The following is a 12666-nucleotide window of genomic DNA, read 5'->3' as shown; positions in this document are numbered from 1 at the left end:
CACATTACTACGTGATCCAATAAAGAAATAGCCCAGGATCCAGCCATGAAGTATGAGAAATATGCGAAAGTATGAGCCTGATGAGGGCAAATCCTAGACCTAACCCAGACCTAACATGCGTTATCCTCTAAAATATTGATCGCAACCAGGTTTAATGGACTGTTTCAGTGTGGTACCACACTACTACGTGATCCAAGCCAGAAAAAACCCAGGATCTGTTCAACAAGTATGTGAAAAACGCGAAAGTATGAGTCTGATGAGGTCAAATCCCAGACCTATCCCAGACTTAACTTGCGTTACCCTCTAAAATATTGATCGAAACCAGGTTTAATCGACTGTTTCAGCGTGGTACCACATTACTATGTGATACAATCCAGAAACAGCCCAGGATCCAGCCATGAAGTATGAGAAATATGCGAAAGTATGAGCCTGATGAGAGCAAATCCCAGACCTAATCTAGACCTAACATGCGTTATCCTGTAAAATGTTGATCCAAACCAGGTTTAATGGGCTGTTTCAGTGTGGTACCACACTACTACGTGATCCAAACCAGAAAAAACCCACGATCTGTTCAACAAGTATGTGAAAAACGCGAAAGTATGAGCCTGATGTGGGCAAATCCCAGACCTAACCCAGACCTAACATGCGTTATCCTCTAAAATATTGATCGAAACCAGGTTTAATTGACTGTTTCAGCGTGGTACCACATTACTATGTGATACAATCCAGAAACAGCCCAGGATCTAGCCATGAAGTATGAGAAATATGCGAAAGTATGAGCCTGATGAGTGAAAATCCCCGGCCTAACCTAGAACTAACATGCGTTATCCTCAAAAATATTGATTGAAACCTGGTTTAATTGACTGTTTCAGTGTTGTACTTCATTACTACGTGATGCAATCCAGAAAAAGCCCAGGATCCGTTCAACAAGTATGTGAAGAATGCGAAAGTATGAGTCTGATGAGTGAAAATCCCCGGCCTAACCTAGACCTAACATGCGTTATCCTCAAAAATATTGATTGAAACCTGGTTTAATTGACTGTTTCAGTGTTGTACTTCATTACTACGTGATGCAATCCAGAAAAAGCCCAGGATCTAGCCGTCAAGTATGGGAAATATGCGAAAGTATGAGCCTGATGAGGGCAAATCCTAGACCTAACCCAGACCTAACATGCGTTATCCTCAAAAATATTGATCGAAACCAGGTTTAATCGACTGTTTCAGTGTGGTACCACACTACTACGTGACCCAATCCAGAAAAAACCCAGGATCTGTTCAACAAGTATGTGAAAAACGCGAAAGTATGAGCCTGATGAGGGAAAATCCCAGACCTATCCCAGACCTAACTTGCGTTATGCTCTAAAATATTGATCGAAACCAGGTTTAATTGACTGTTTCTGTGTGGTACCACATTACTACGTGATACAATCCAGAAATAGCCCAGGATCTAGCCATGAAGTATGAGAAATATGCGAAAGTATGAGCCTGACGAGGGCAAATCCTAGACCTAACCCAGACCTAACATGCGTTATCCTCTAAAATATTTTTCAAGATCAGGTTTAATTGATTGTTTCAGTGTGGTACCACATGACTACGTGATCCACACCAGAAAAAACCCAAGATCCGTTCAACAAATATGTGAAGAACGCGAAAGTATGAGTCTGATGAGTGAAAATCCCAGGGCTAACCTAGACCTAACATGCGTTATCCTCTAAAATATTGATCGAAACCAGGTTTAATCGACTGTTTCAGTGTGGTACCACATTACTACGTGATCCAAACCAGAAAAAACCCAGGATCCGTTCAACAAGTATGTGAAGAATGCGAAAGTATGAGTCTGATGAGTGAAAATCCCCGACCTAACCTAGACCTAACATGCGTTATCCTCTAAAATATTAATCCAAACCAGGTTTAATGGACTGTTCCAGTGTGGTACCACACTACTACGTGATCCAAACCAGAAAAAACACAGGATCTGTTCAACAAGTATGTGAAAAACGCGAAAGTATGAGCCTGATGAGGGCAAATCCCAGACCTATCCCAGACCTAACATGCGTTATCCTCTAAAATATTTATCAAGACCAGGTTTAATTGATTGTTTCAGTGTGGTCCCACACTACTACGTGATCCAAACCAGAAAAAACCCAGGATCTGTTCAACAAGTATGTGAAAAACGCGGAAAGTTTGAGCGTGATGAGGGCAAATCCCAGACCTATCCCAGACCTAACTTGCGTTGCCCTCTAAGATATTGATGGATACCAGGTTTAATTGACTGTTTCAGTGTTGTACTTCTTTACTACGTGATGCAATCCAGAAAAAGCCCAGGATCTAGCCATCAAGTATGAGAAATATGCGAAAGAATGAGCCTGATGAGAGCAAATCCCAGACCTAACCTAGACCTAACATGAATTATTCTCTAAAATATTGATCGAAACCAGGTTTAATTGACTGTTTCAGTGTGGTCCCACATTACTACGTGATCCAAACCAGAAAAAACCCAGGATCCGTTAAACAAGTATGTGAAGAATGCGAAAGTATGAGACTGATGAGTGAAAATCCCAGGCCTAACCTAGACCTAACATGCGTTATCCTCAAAAATATTGATCGAAACCTGGTTTAATCGACTGTTCCAGTGTGGTACCACATTACTATGCGATCCAAACCAGAAAATAACCCAGGATCTGTCCAACGAGTACGTGAAGTGTGCGAAAGTATGAGCCTGATGAGAGCAAACCCCAGACCTAACCTAGACCTATCATGCGTTATCCTCTAAAATATTGATCCAAACCAGGTTTAATTGAATGTTTCAGTGTGGTACCACAATACTACGTGATGCAATCCTGAAAAAGCCCAGGATCTAGCCATCAAGTTTGAGAAATATGCGAAAGAATGAGCCTGATGAGGGCAAATCCTAAACCTAACCCAGTCCTAACATGCGTTATCCTCTAAAATATTGATCGCAAGCAGGTTTAATGGACTGTTTCAGTGTGGTACCACACTACTACGTGATCCAAACCAGAAAAAACCCAGGATCTGTTCAACAAGTATGTGAAAAACGCGAAAGTATGAGCCTGATGAGGGCAAGTCCCAGACCAATCCCAGACTTATGTTGCGTTATCCTCTAAAATACTGATCGAAACCAGGTTTAATCGACTGTTTCAGTGTGGTACCACATTACTACGTGATCCAAACCACAAAAAACCCAGGATCCGTTCAACAAGTATGTGAAGAATGCGAAAGTATGAGTCTGATGAGTGAAAATCCCCGACCTAACCTAGACCTAACATGCGTTATCCTCTAAAATATTGATCCAAACCAGGTTTAATGGACTGTTTCAGTGTGGTACCACACTACTACGTGATCCAAACCAGAAAAGACCCAGGATCTGTTCAACAAGTATGTGAAAAACGCGAAAGTATGAGCCTGATGAGGGCAAGTCCCAGACCAATCCCAGACTTATGTTGCGTTATCCTCTAAAATACTGATCGAAACCAGGTTTAATTGACTGTTTCAGGGTGGTCCCACATTACTACGTGATCCAAACCAGAAAAAACCCAGGATCCGTTCAACAAGTATGTGAAGAATGCGAAAGTATGAGTCTGATGAGTGAAAATCCCAGGCCTAACCTAGACCTAACGTGCGTTATCCTCAATAATATTGATCGAAACCAGGTTTAATTGAGTGTTTCAGTGTTGTACTTCATTACAACGTGATGCAATCCAGAAAAAGCCCAGGAACTAGCCATCTAGTATGAGAAATATGCGAAAGTATGAGCCTGATGAGAGCAAATCCCAGACCTAACCTAGACCTAACATGAATTATTCTCTAAAATATTGATCAAAACCAGGTTTAATTGACTGTTTCAGTGTGGTACCACATTACTACGTGATCCAATCCAGAAATAGCCCAGGATCCAGCCATGAAGTACGAGAAATATACGAAAGAATGAGCCTGATGAGGGCAAATACCAGACCTAACCTAGACCTAACATGCGTTGTCCTCTAAAATATTAATGGAAACCAGGTTTAATTGACTGTTTCAGTGTTGTACTTCATTACTACGTGATGCAATCCAGAAAAAGCCCAGGATCTAGCCGTTAAGTATGAGAAATATGCGAAAGAATGAGCCTGATGAGAGCAAATCCCAGACCTAACCTAGACCTAACATGAATTATTCTCTAAAATATTGATCAAAACCAGGTTTAATTGACTGTTTCAGTGTGGTACCACATTACTACGTGATCCAATCCAGAAATAGCCCAGTATCCAGCCATGAAGTACGAGAAATATACGAAAGAATGAGCCTGAGGAGAGCAAATCCCAGACCTAACCTAGACCTAACATGAATTATTCTCTAAAATATTGATCAAAACCAGGTTTAATTGACTGTTTCAGTGTGGTACCACATTACTACGTGATCCAATCCAGAAATAGCCCAGGATCCAGCCATGAAGTATGAGAAATATGCGAAAGTATGAGCCTGATGAGGGCAAATACCAGACCTAACCTGGACCTAACATGAATTATTCTCTAAAATATGAATCAAAACCAGGTTTAATTGACTGTTTCAGTGTTGTACTTCATTACTACGTGATGCAATCCAGAAAAAGCCCAGGATCTAGCCGTTAAGTATGAGAAATATGCGAAAGAATGAGCCTGATGAGAGCAAATCCCAGACCTAACCTAGACCTAACATGAATTATTCTCTAAAATATTGATCAAAACCAGGTTTAATGGACTGTTTCAGTGTGGTACCACACTACTACGTGATCCAAACCAGAAAAAACCCAGGATCTGTTCAACAAGTATGTGAAAAGCGCGAAATTATGAGTCTGATGAGGTCAAATCCCAGACCTATCCCAGACTTAACTTGCGTTATCCTCTAAAATATTGATCGAAACCAGGTTTAATCGACTGTTTCAGCGTGGTACCACATTACTATGTGATACAATCCAGAAACAGCCCAGGATCCAGCCATGAAGTATGAGAAATATGCGAAAGTATGAGCCTGATGAGAGCAAATCCCAGCCCTAACCTAGACCTAACATGCGTTATCCTGTAAAATGTTGATCCAAACCAGGTTTAATGGGCTGTTTCAGTGTGGTACCACACTACTACGTGATCCAAACCAGAAAAAACCCACGATCTGTTCAACAAGTATGTGAAAAACGCGAAAGTATGAGCCTGATGTGGGCAAATCCCAGACCAATCCCAGACCTAACTTGCGTTATCCTCTAAAATATTGATCGAAACCAGGTTTAATTGACTGTTTCAGCGTGGTACCACGTTACTACGTGATGCATTCCAGAAATAGTCCAGGATCCAGCCATCAAGTATGAGAAATATGCGAAAGAATGAGCCTGATGAGAGCAAATCCCAGACCTAACCTAGACCTAACATGCGTTATCCTCTAAAATAGTGATCGAAACCAGGTTTAATTGACTGTTTTAGTTGTGGTACCACTTTACTACGTGATCCAAAGCAGAAAAAACCCTCGATCATGTCAACATGCATGTTAAAACTGCGAAAGTATGACCCTGATGAGAGCAAATCCCAGGCCTAACCTAGACCTAACATGCGTTGTCCTCTAAAATATTGATGGAAACCAGGTTTAATTGACTGTTTCAGTGTTGTACTTCATTACTACGTGATGCAATCCAGAGAAAGCCCAGGATCTAGCCATCAAGTATGAGAAATATGCGAAAGAATGAGCCTGATGAGGGCAAATCCTAGACCTAACCCAGACCTAACATGCGTTATCCTTTAAAATATTTATCAACATCAGGTTTAATTGATTGTTTCAGTGTGGTACCACATTACTACGTGATCCACACCAGAAAAAACCCAAGATCCGTTCAACAAGTATGTGAAGAATGCGAAAGTATGAGTCTGATGAGTGAAAATCCCCGGCCTAACCTAGACCTAACATGCGTTATCCTCAAAAATATTGATCGAAACCTGGTTTAATTGACTGTTTCAGTGTTGTACTTCATTACTACGTGATGCAATCCAGAAAAAGCCCAGGATCTAGCCGTCAAGTATGAGAAATATGCGAAAGTATGAGCCTGATGAGGGCAAATCCTAGACCTAACCCAGACCTAACATGCGTTATCCTCAAAAATATTGATCAAAACCAGGTTTAATTGACTGTTTCAGTGTGGTACCACATTACTACGTGATCCAATCCAGAAATAGCCCAGGATCCAGCCATGAAGTATGAGAAATATGCGAAAGTATGAGCCTGATGAGGGCAAATACCAGACCTAACCTGGACCTAACATGAATTATTCTCTAAAATATTAATCAAAACCAGGTTTAATTGACTGTTTCAGTGTTGTACTTCATTACTACGTGATGCAATCCAGAAAAAGCCCAGGATCTAGCCGTTAAGTATGAGAAATATGCGAAAGAATGAGCCTGATGAGAGCAAATCCCAGACCTAACCTAGACCAAACATGAATTATTCTCTAAAATATTGATCAAAACCAGGTTTAATGGACTGTTTCAGTGTGGTACCACACTACTACGTGATCCAAACCAGAAAAAACCCAGGATCTGTTCAACAAGTATGTGAAAAGCGCGAAATTATGAGTCTGATGAGGTCAAATCCCAGACCTATCCCAGACTTAACTTGCGTTATCCTCTAAAATATTGATCGAAACCAGGTTTAATCGACTGTTTCAGCGTGGTACCACATTACTATGTGATACAATCCAGAAACAGCCCAGGATCCAGCCATGAAGTATGAGAAATATGCGAAAGTATGAGCCTGATGAGAGCAAATCCCAGCCCTAACCTAGACCTAACATGCGTTATCCTGTAAAATGTTGATCCAAACCAGGTTTAATGGGCTGTTTCAGTGTGGTACCACACTACTACGTGATCCAAACCAGAAAAAACCCACGATCTGTTCAACAAGTATGTGAAAAACGCGAAAGTATGAGCCTGATGTGGGCAAATCCCAGACCAATCCCAGACCTAACTTGCGTTATCCTCTAAAATATTGATCGAAACCAGGTTTAATTGACTGTTTCAGCGTGGTACCACGTTACTACGTGATGCATTCCAGAAATAGTCCAGGATCCAGCCATCAAGTATGAGAAATATGCGAAAGAATGAGCCTGATGAGAGCAAATCCCAGACCTAACCTAGACCTAACATGCGTTATCCTCTAAAATAGTGATCGAAACCAGGTTTAATTGACTGTTTTAGTTGTGGTACCACTTTACTACGTGATCCAAAGCAGAAAAAACCCTCGATCAGGTCAACATGCATGTTAAAACTGCGAAAGTATGACCCTGATGAGAGCAAATCCCAGGCCTAACCTAGACCTAACATGCGTTGTCCTCTAAAATATTGATGGAAACCAGGTTTAATTGACTGTTTCAGTGTTGTACTTCATTACTACGTGATGCAATCCAGAGAAAGCCCAGGATCTAGCCATCAAGTATGAGAAATATGCGAAAGAATGAGCCTGATGAGGGCAAATCCTAGACCTAACCCAGACCTAACATGCGTTATCCTCTAAAATATTTATCAACATCAGGTTTAATTGATTGTTTCAGTGTGGTACCACATTACTACGTGATCCACACCAGAAAAAACCCAAGATCCGTTCAACAAGTATGTGAAGAATGCGAAAGTATGAGTCTGATGAGTGAAAATCCCCGGCCTAACCTAGACCTAACATGCGTTATCCTCAAAAATATTGATCGAAACCTGGTTTAATTGACTGTTTCAGTGTTGTACTGCATTACTACGTGATGCAATCCAGAAAAAGCCCAGGATCTAGCCGTCAAGTATGAGAAATATGCGAAAGTATGAGCCTGATGAGGGCAAATCCTAGACCTAACCCAGACCTAACATGCGTTATCCTCAAAAATATTGATCGAAACCAGGTTTAATCGACTGTTTCAGTGTGGTACCACACTACTACGTGACCCAATCCAGAAAAAACCCAGGATCTGTTCAACAAGTATGTGAAAAACGCGAAAGTATGAGCCTGATGAGGGAAAATCCCAGACCTATCCCAGACCTAACTTGCGTTATGCTCTAAAATATTGATCGAAACCAGGTTTAATTGACTGTTTCTGTGTGGTACCACATTACTACGTGATACAATCCAGAAATAGCCCAGGATCTAGCCATGAAGTATGAGAAATATGCGAAAGTATGAGCCTGACGAGGGCAAATCCTAGACCTAACCCAGACCTAACATGCGTTATCCTCTAAAATATTTTTCAAGATCAGGTTTAATTGATTGTTTCAGTGTGGTTCCACATTACTACGTGATCCACACCAGAAAAAACCCAAGATCCGTTCAACAAATATGTGAAGAACGCGAAAGTATGAGTCTGATGAGTGAAAATCCCAGGGCTAACCTAGACCTAACATGCGTTATCCTCTAAAATATTGATCGAAACCAGGTTTAATCGACTGTTTCAGTGTGGTACCACATTACTACGTGATCCAAACCAGAAAAAACCCAGGATCCGTTCAACAAGTATGTGAAGAATGCGAAAGTATGAGTCTGATGAGTGAAAATCCCCGACCTAACCTAGACCTAACATGCGTTATCCTCTAAAATATTAATCCAAACCAGGTTTAATGGACTGTTCCAGTGTGGTACCACACTACTACGTGATCCAAACCAGAAAAAACACAGGATCTGTTCAACAAGTATGTGAAAAACGCGAAAGTATGAGCCTGATGAGGGCAAATCCCAGACCTATCCCAGACCTAACATGCGTTATCCTCTAAAATATTTATCAAGACCAGGTTTAATTGATTGTTTCAGTGTGGTCCCACACTACTACGTGATCCAAACCAGAAAAAACCCAGGATCTGTTCAACAAGTATGTGAAAAACGCGAAAGTATGAGCCTGATGAGGGCAAGTCCCAGACCAATCCCAGACTTATGTTGCGTTATCCTCTAAAATACTGATCGAAACCAGGTTTAATCGACTGTTTCAGTGTGGTCCCACATTACTACGTGATCCAAACCAGAAAAAACCCAGGATCCGTTCAACAAGTATGTGAAGAATGCGAAAGTATGAGACTGATGAGTGAAAATCCCAGGCCTAACCTAGACCTAACATGAATTATTCTCTAAAATATTGATCGAAACCAGGTTTAATTGACTGTTTCAGTGTGGTCCCACATTACTACGTGATCCAAACCAGAAAAAACCCAGGATCCGTTCAACAAGTATGTGAAGAATGCGAAAGTATGAGACTGATGAGTGAAAATCCCAGGCCTAACCTAGACCTAACATGCGTTATCCTCAAAAATATTGATCGAAACCTGGTTTAATCGACTGTTCCAGTGTGGTACCACATTACTATGCGATCCAAACCAGAAAATAACCCAGGATCTGTCCAACGAGTACGTGAAGTGTGCGAAAGTATGAGCCTGATGAGAGCAAACCCCAGACCTAACCTAGACCTATCATGCGTTATCCTCTAAAATATTGATCCAAACCAGGTTTGATTGAATGTTTCAGTGTGGTACCACAATACTACGTGATGCAATCCTGAAAAAGCCCAGGATCTAGCCATCAAGTTTGAGAAATATGCGAAAGAATGAGCCTGATGAGGGCAAATCCTAAACCTAACCCAGTCCTAACATGCGTTATCCTCTAAAATATTGATCGCAAGCAGGTTTAATTGACTGTTTCTGTGTGGTACCACATTACTACGTGATACAATCCAGAAATAGCCCAGGATCTAGCCATGAAGTATGAGAAATATGCGAAAGTATGAGCCTGACGAGGGCAAATCCCAGACCTATCCCAGACCTAACATGCGTTATCCTCTAAAATATTTATCAAGACCAGGTTTAATTGATTGTTTCAGTGTGGTCCCACACTACTACGTGATCCAAACCAGAAAAAACCCAGGATCTGTTCAACAAGTATGTGAAAAACGCGAAAGTATGAGCGTGATGAGGGCAAATCCCAGACCTATCCCAGACCTAACTTGCGTTGTCCTCTAAGATATTGATGGATACCAGGTTTAATTGACTGTTTCAGTGTTGTACTTCTTTACTACGTGATGCAATCCAGAAAAAGCCCAGGATCTAGCCATCAAGTATGAGAAATATGCGAAAGAATGAGCCTGATGAGAGCAAATCCCAGACCTAACCTAGACCTAACATGAATTATTCTCTAAAATATTGATCGAAACCAGGTTTAATTGACTGTTTCAGTGTGGTCCCACATTACTACGTGATCCAAACCAGAAAAAACCCAGGATCCGTTCAACAAGTATGTGAAGAATGCGAAAGTATGAGACTGATGAGTGAAAATCCCAGGCCTAACCTAGACCTAACATGCGTTATCCTCAAAAATATTGATCGAAACCTGGTTTAATCGACTGTTCCAGTGTGGTACCACATTACTATGCGATCCAAACCAGAAAATAACCCAGGATCTGTCCAACGAGTACGTGAAGTGTGCGAAAGTATGAGCCTGATGAGAGCAAACCCCAGACCTAACCTAGACCTATCATGCGTTATCCTCTAAAATATTGATCCAAACCAGGTTTGATTGAATGTTTCAGTGTGGTACCACAATACTACGTGATGCAATCCTGAAAAAGCCCAGGATCTAGCCATCAAGTTTGAGAAATATGCGAAAGAATGAGCCTGATGAGGGCAAATCCTAAACCTAACCCAGTCCTAACATGCGTTATCCTCTAAAATATTGATCGCAAGCAGGTTTAATGGACTGTTTCAGTGTGGTACCACACTACTACGTGATCCAAACCAGAAAAAACCCAGGATCTGTTCAACAAGTATGTGAAAAACGCGAAAGTATGAGCCTGATGAGGGCAAGTCCCAGACCAATCCCAGACTTATGTTGCGTTATCCTCTAAAATACTGATCGAAACCAGGTTTAATCGACTGTTTCAGTGTGGTACCACATTACTACGTGATCCAAACCACAAAAAACCCAGGATCCGTTCAACAAGGATGTGAAGAATGCGAAAGTATGAGTCTGATGAGTGAAAATCCCCGACCTAACCTAGACCTAACATGCGTTATCCTCTAAAATATTGATCCAAACCAGGTTTAATGGACTGTTTCAGTGTGGTACCACACTACTACGTGATCCAAACCAGAAAAGACCCAGGATCTGTTCAACAAGTATGTGAAAAACGCGAAAGTATGAGCCTGATGAGGGCAAGTCCCAGACCTATCCCAGACCTAACTTGCGTTGTCCTCTAAGATATTGATGGAAACCAGGTTTAATTGACTGTTTCAGTGTTGCACCTCATTACTACGTGATGCAATCCAGAAAAAGCCCAGGATCTAGCCATCAAGTATGAGAAATATGCGAAAGAATGAGCCTGATGAGAGCAAATCCCAGACCTAACCTAGACCTAACATGAATTATTCTCTAAAATATTGATCGGAACCAGGTTTAATTGACTGTTTCAGGGTGGTCACACATTACTACGTGATCCAAACCAGAAAAAACCCAGGATCCGTTCAACAAGTATGTGAAGAATGCGAAAGTATGAGTCTGATGAGTGAAAATCCCAGGCCTAACCTAGACCTAACGTGCGTTATCCTCAATAATATTGATCGAAACCAGGTTTAATTGAGTGTTTCAGTGTTGTACTTCATTACTACGTGATGCAATCCAGAAAAAGCCCAGGAACTAGCCATCTAGTATGAGAAATATGCGAAAGTATGAGCCTGATGAGAGCAAATCCCAGACCTAACCTAGACCTAACATGAATTATTCTCTAAAATATTGATCAAAACCAGGTTTAATTGACTGTTTCAGTGTGGTACCACATTACTACGTGATCCAATCCAGAAATAGCCCAGGATCCAGCCATGAAGTACGAGAAATATACGAAAGAATGAGCCTGATGAGGGCAAATACCAGACCTAACCTAGACCTAACATGCGTTGTCCTCTAAAATATTAATGGAAACCAGGTTTAATTGACTGTTTCAGTGTTGTACTTCATTACTACGTGATGCAATCCAGAAAAAGCCCAGGATCTAGCCGTTAAGTATGAGAAATATGCGAAAGAATGAGCCTGATGAGATCAAATCCCAGACCTAACCTAGACCTAACATGAATTATTCTCTAAAATATTGATCAAAACCAGGTTTAATGGACTGTTTCAGTGTGGTACCACACTACTACGTGATACAAACCAGAAAAAACCCAGGATCTGTTCAACAAGTATGTGAAAAGCGCGAAATTATGAGTCTGATGAGGTCAAATCCCAGACCTATCCCAGACTTAACTTGCGTTATCCTCTAAAATATTGATCGAAACCAGGTTTAATCGACTGTTTCAGCGTGGTACCACATTACTATGTGATACAATCCAGAAACAGCCCAGGATCCAGCCATGAAGTATGAGAAATATGCGAAAGTATGAGCCTGATGAGAGCAAATCCCAGCCCTAACCTAGACCTAACATGCGTTATCCTGTAAAATGTTGATCCAAACCAGGTTTAATGGGCTGTTTCAGTGTGGTACCACACTACTACGTGATCCAAACCAGAAAAAACCCACGATCTGTTCAACAAGTATGTGAAAAACGCGAAAGTATGAGCCTGATGTGGGCAAATCCCAGACCAATCCCAGACCTAACTTGCGTTATCCTCTAAAATATTGATCGAAACCAGGTTTAATCGACTGTT

The sequence above is a fragment of the Colletes latitarsis genome, unplaced genomic scaffold (assembly GCF_051014445.1).
Source record: "Colletes latitarsis isolate SP2378_abdomen unplaced genomic scaffold, iyColLati1 scaffold0007, whole genome shotgun sequence".
Taxonomy (NCBI): Eukaryota; Metazoa; Arthropoda; class Insecta; order Hymenoptera; family Colletidae; genus Colletes; species Colletes latitarsis.
This window is presented reverse-complemented; position numbering follows the sequence as displayed.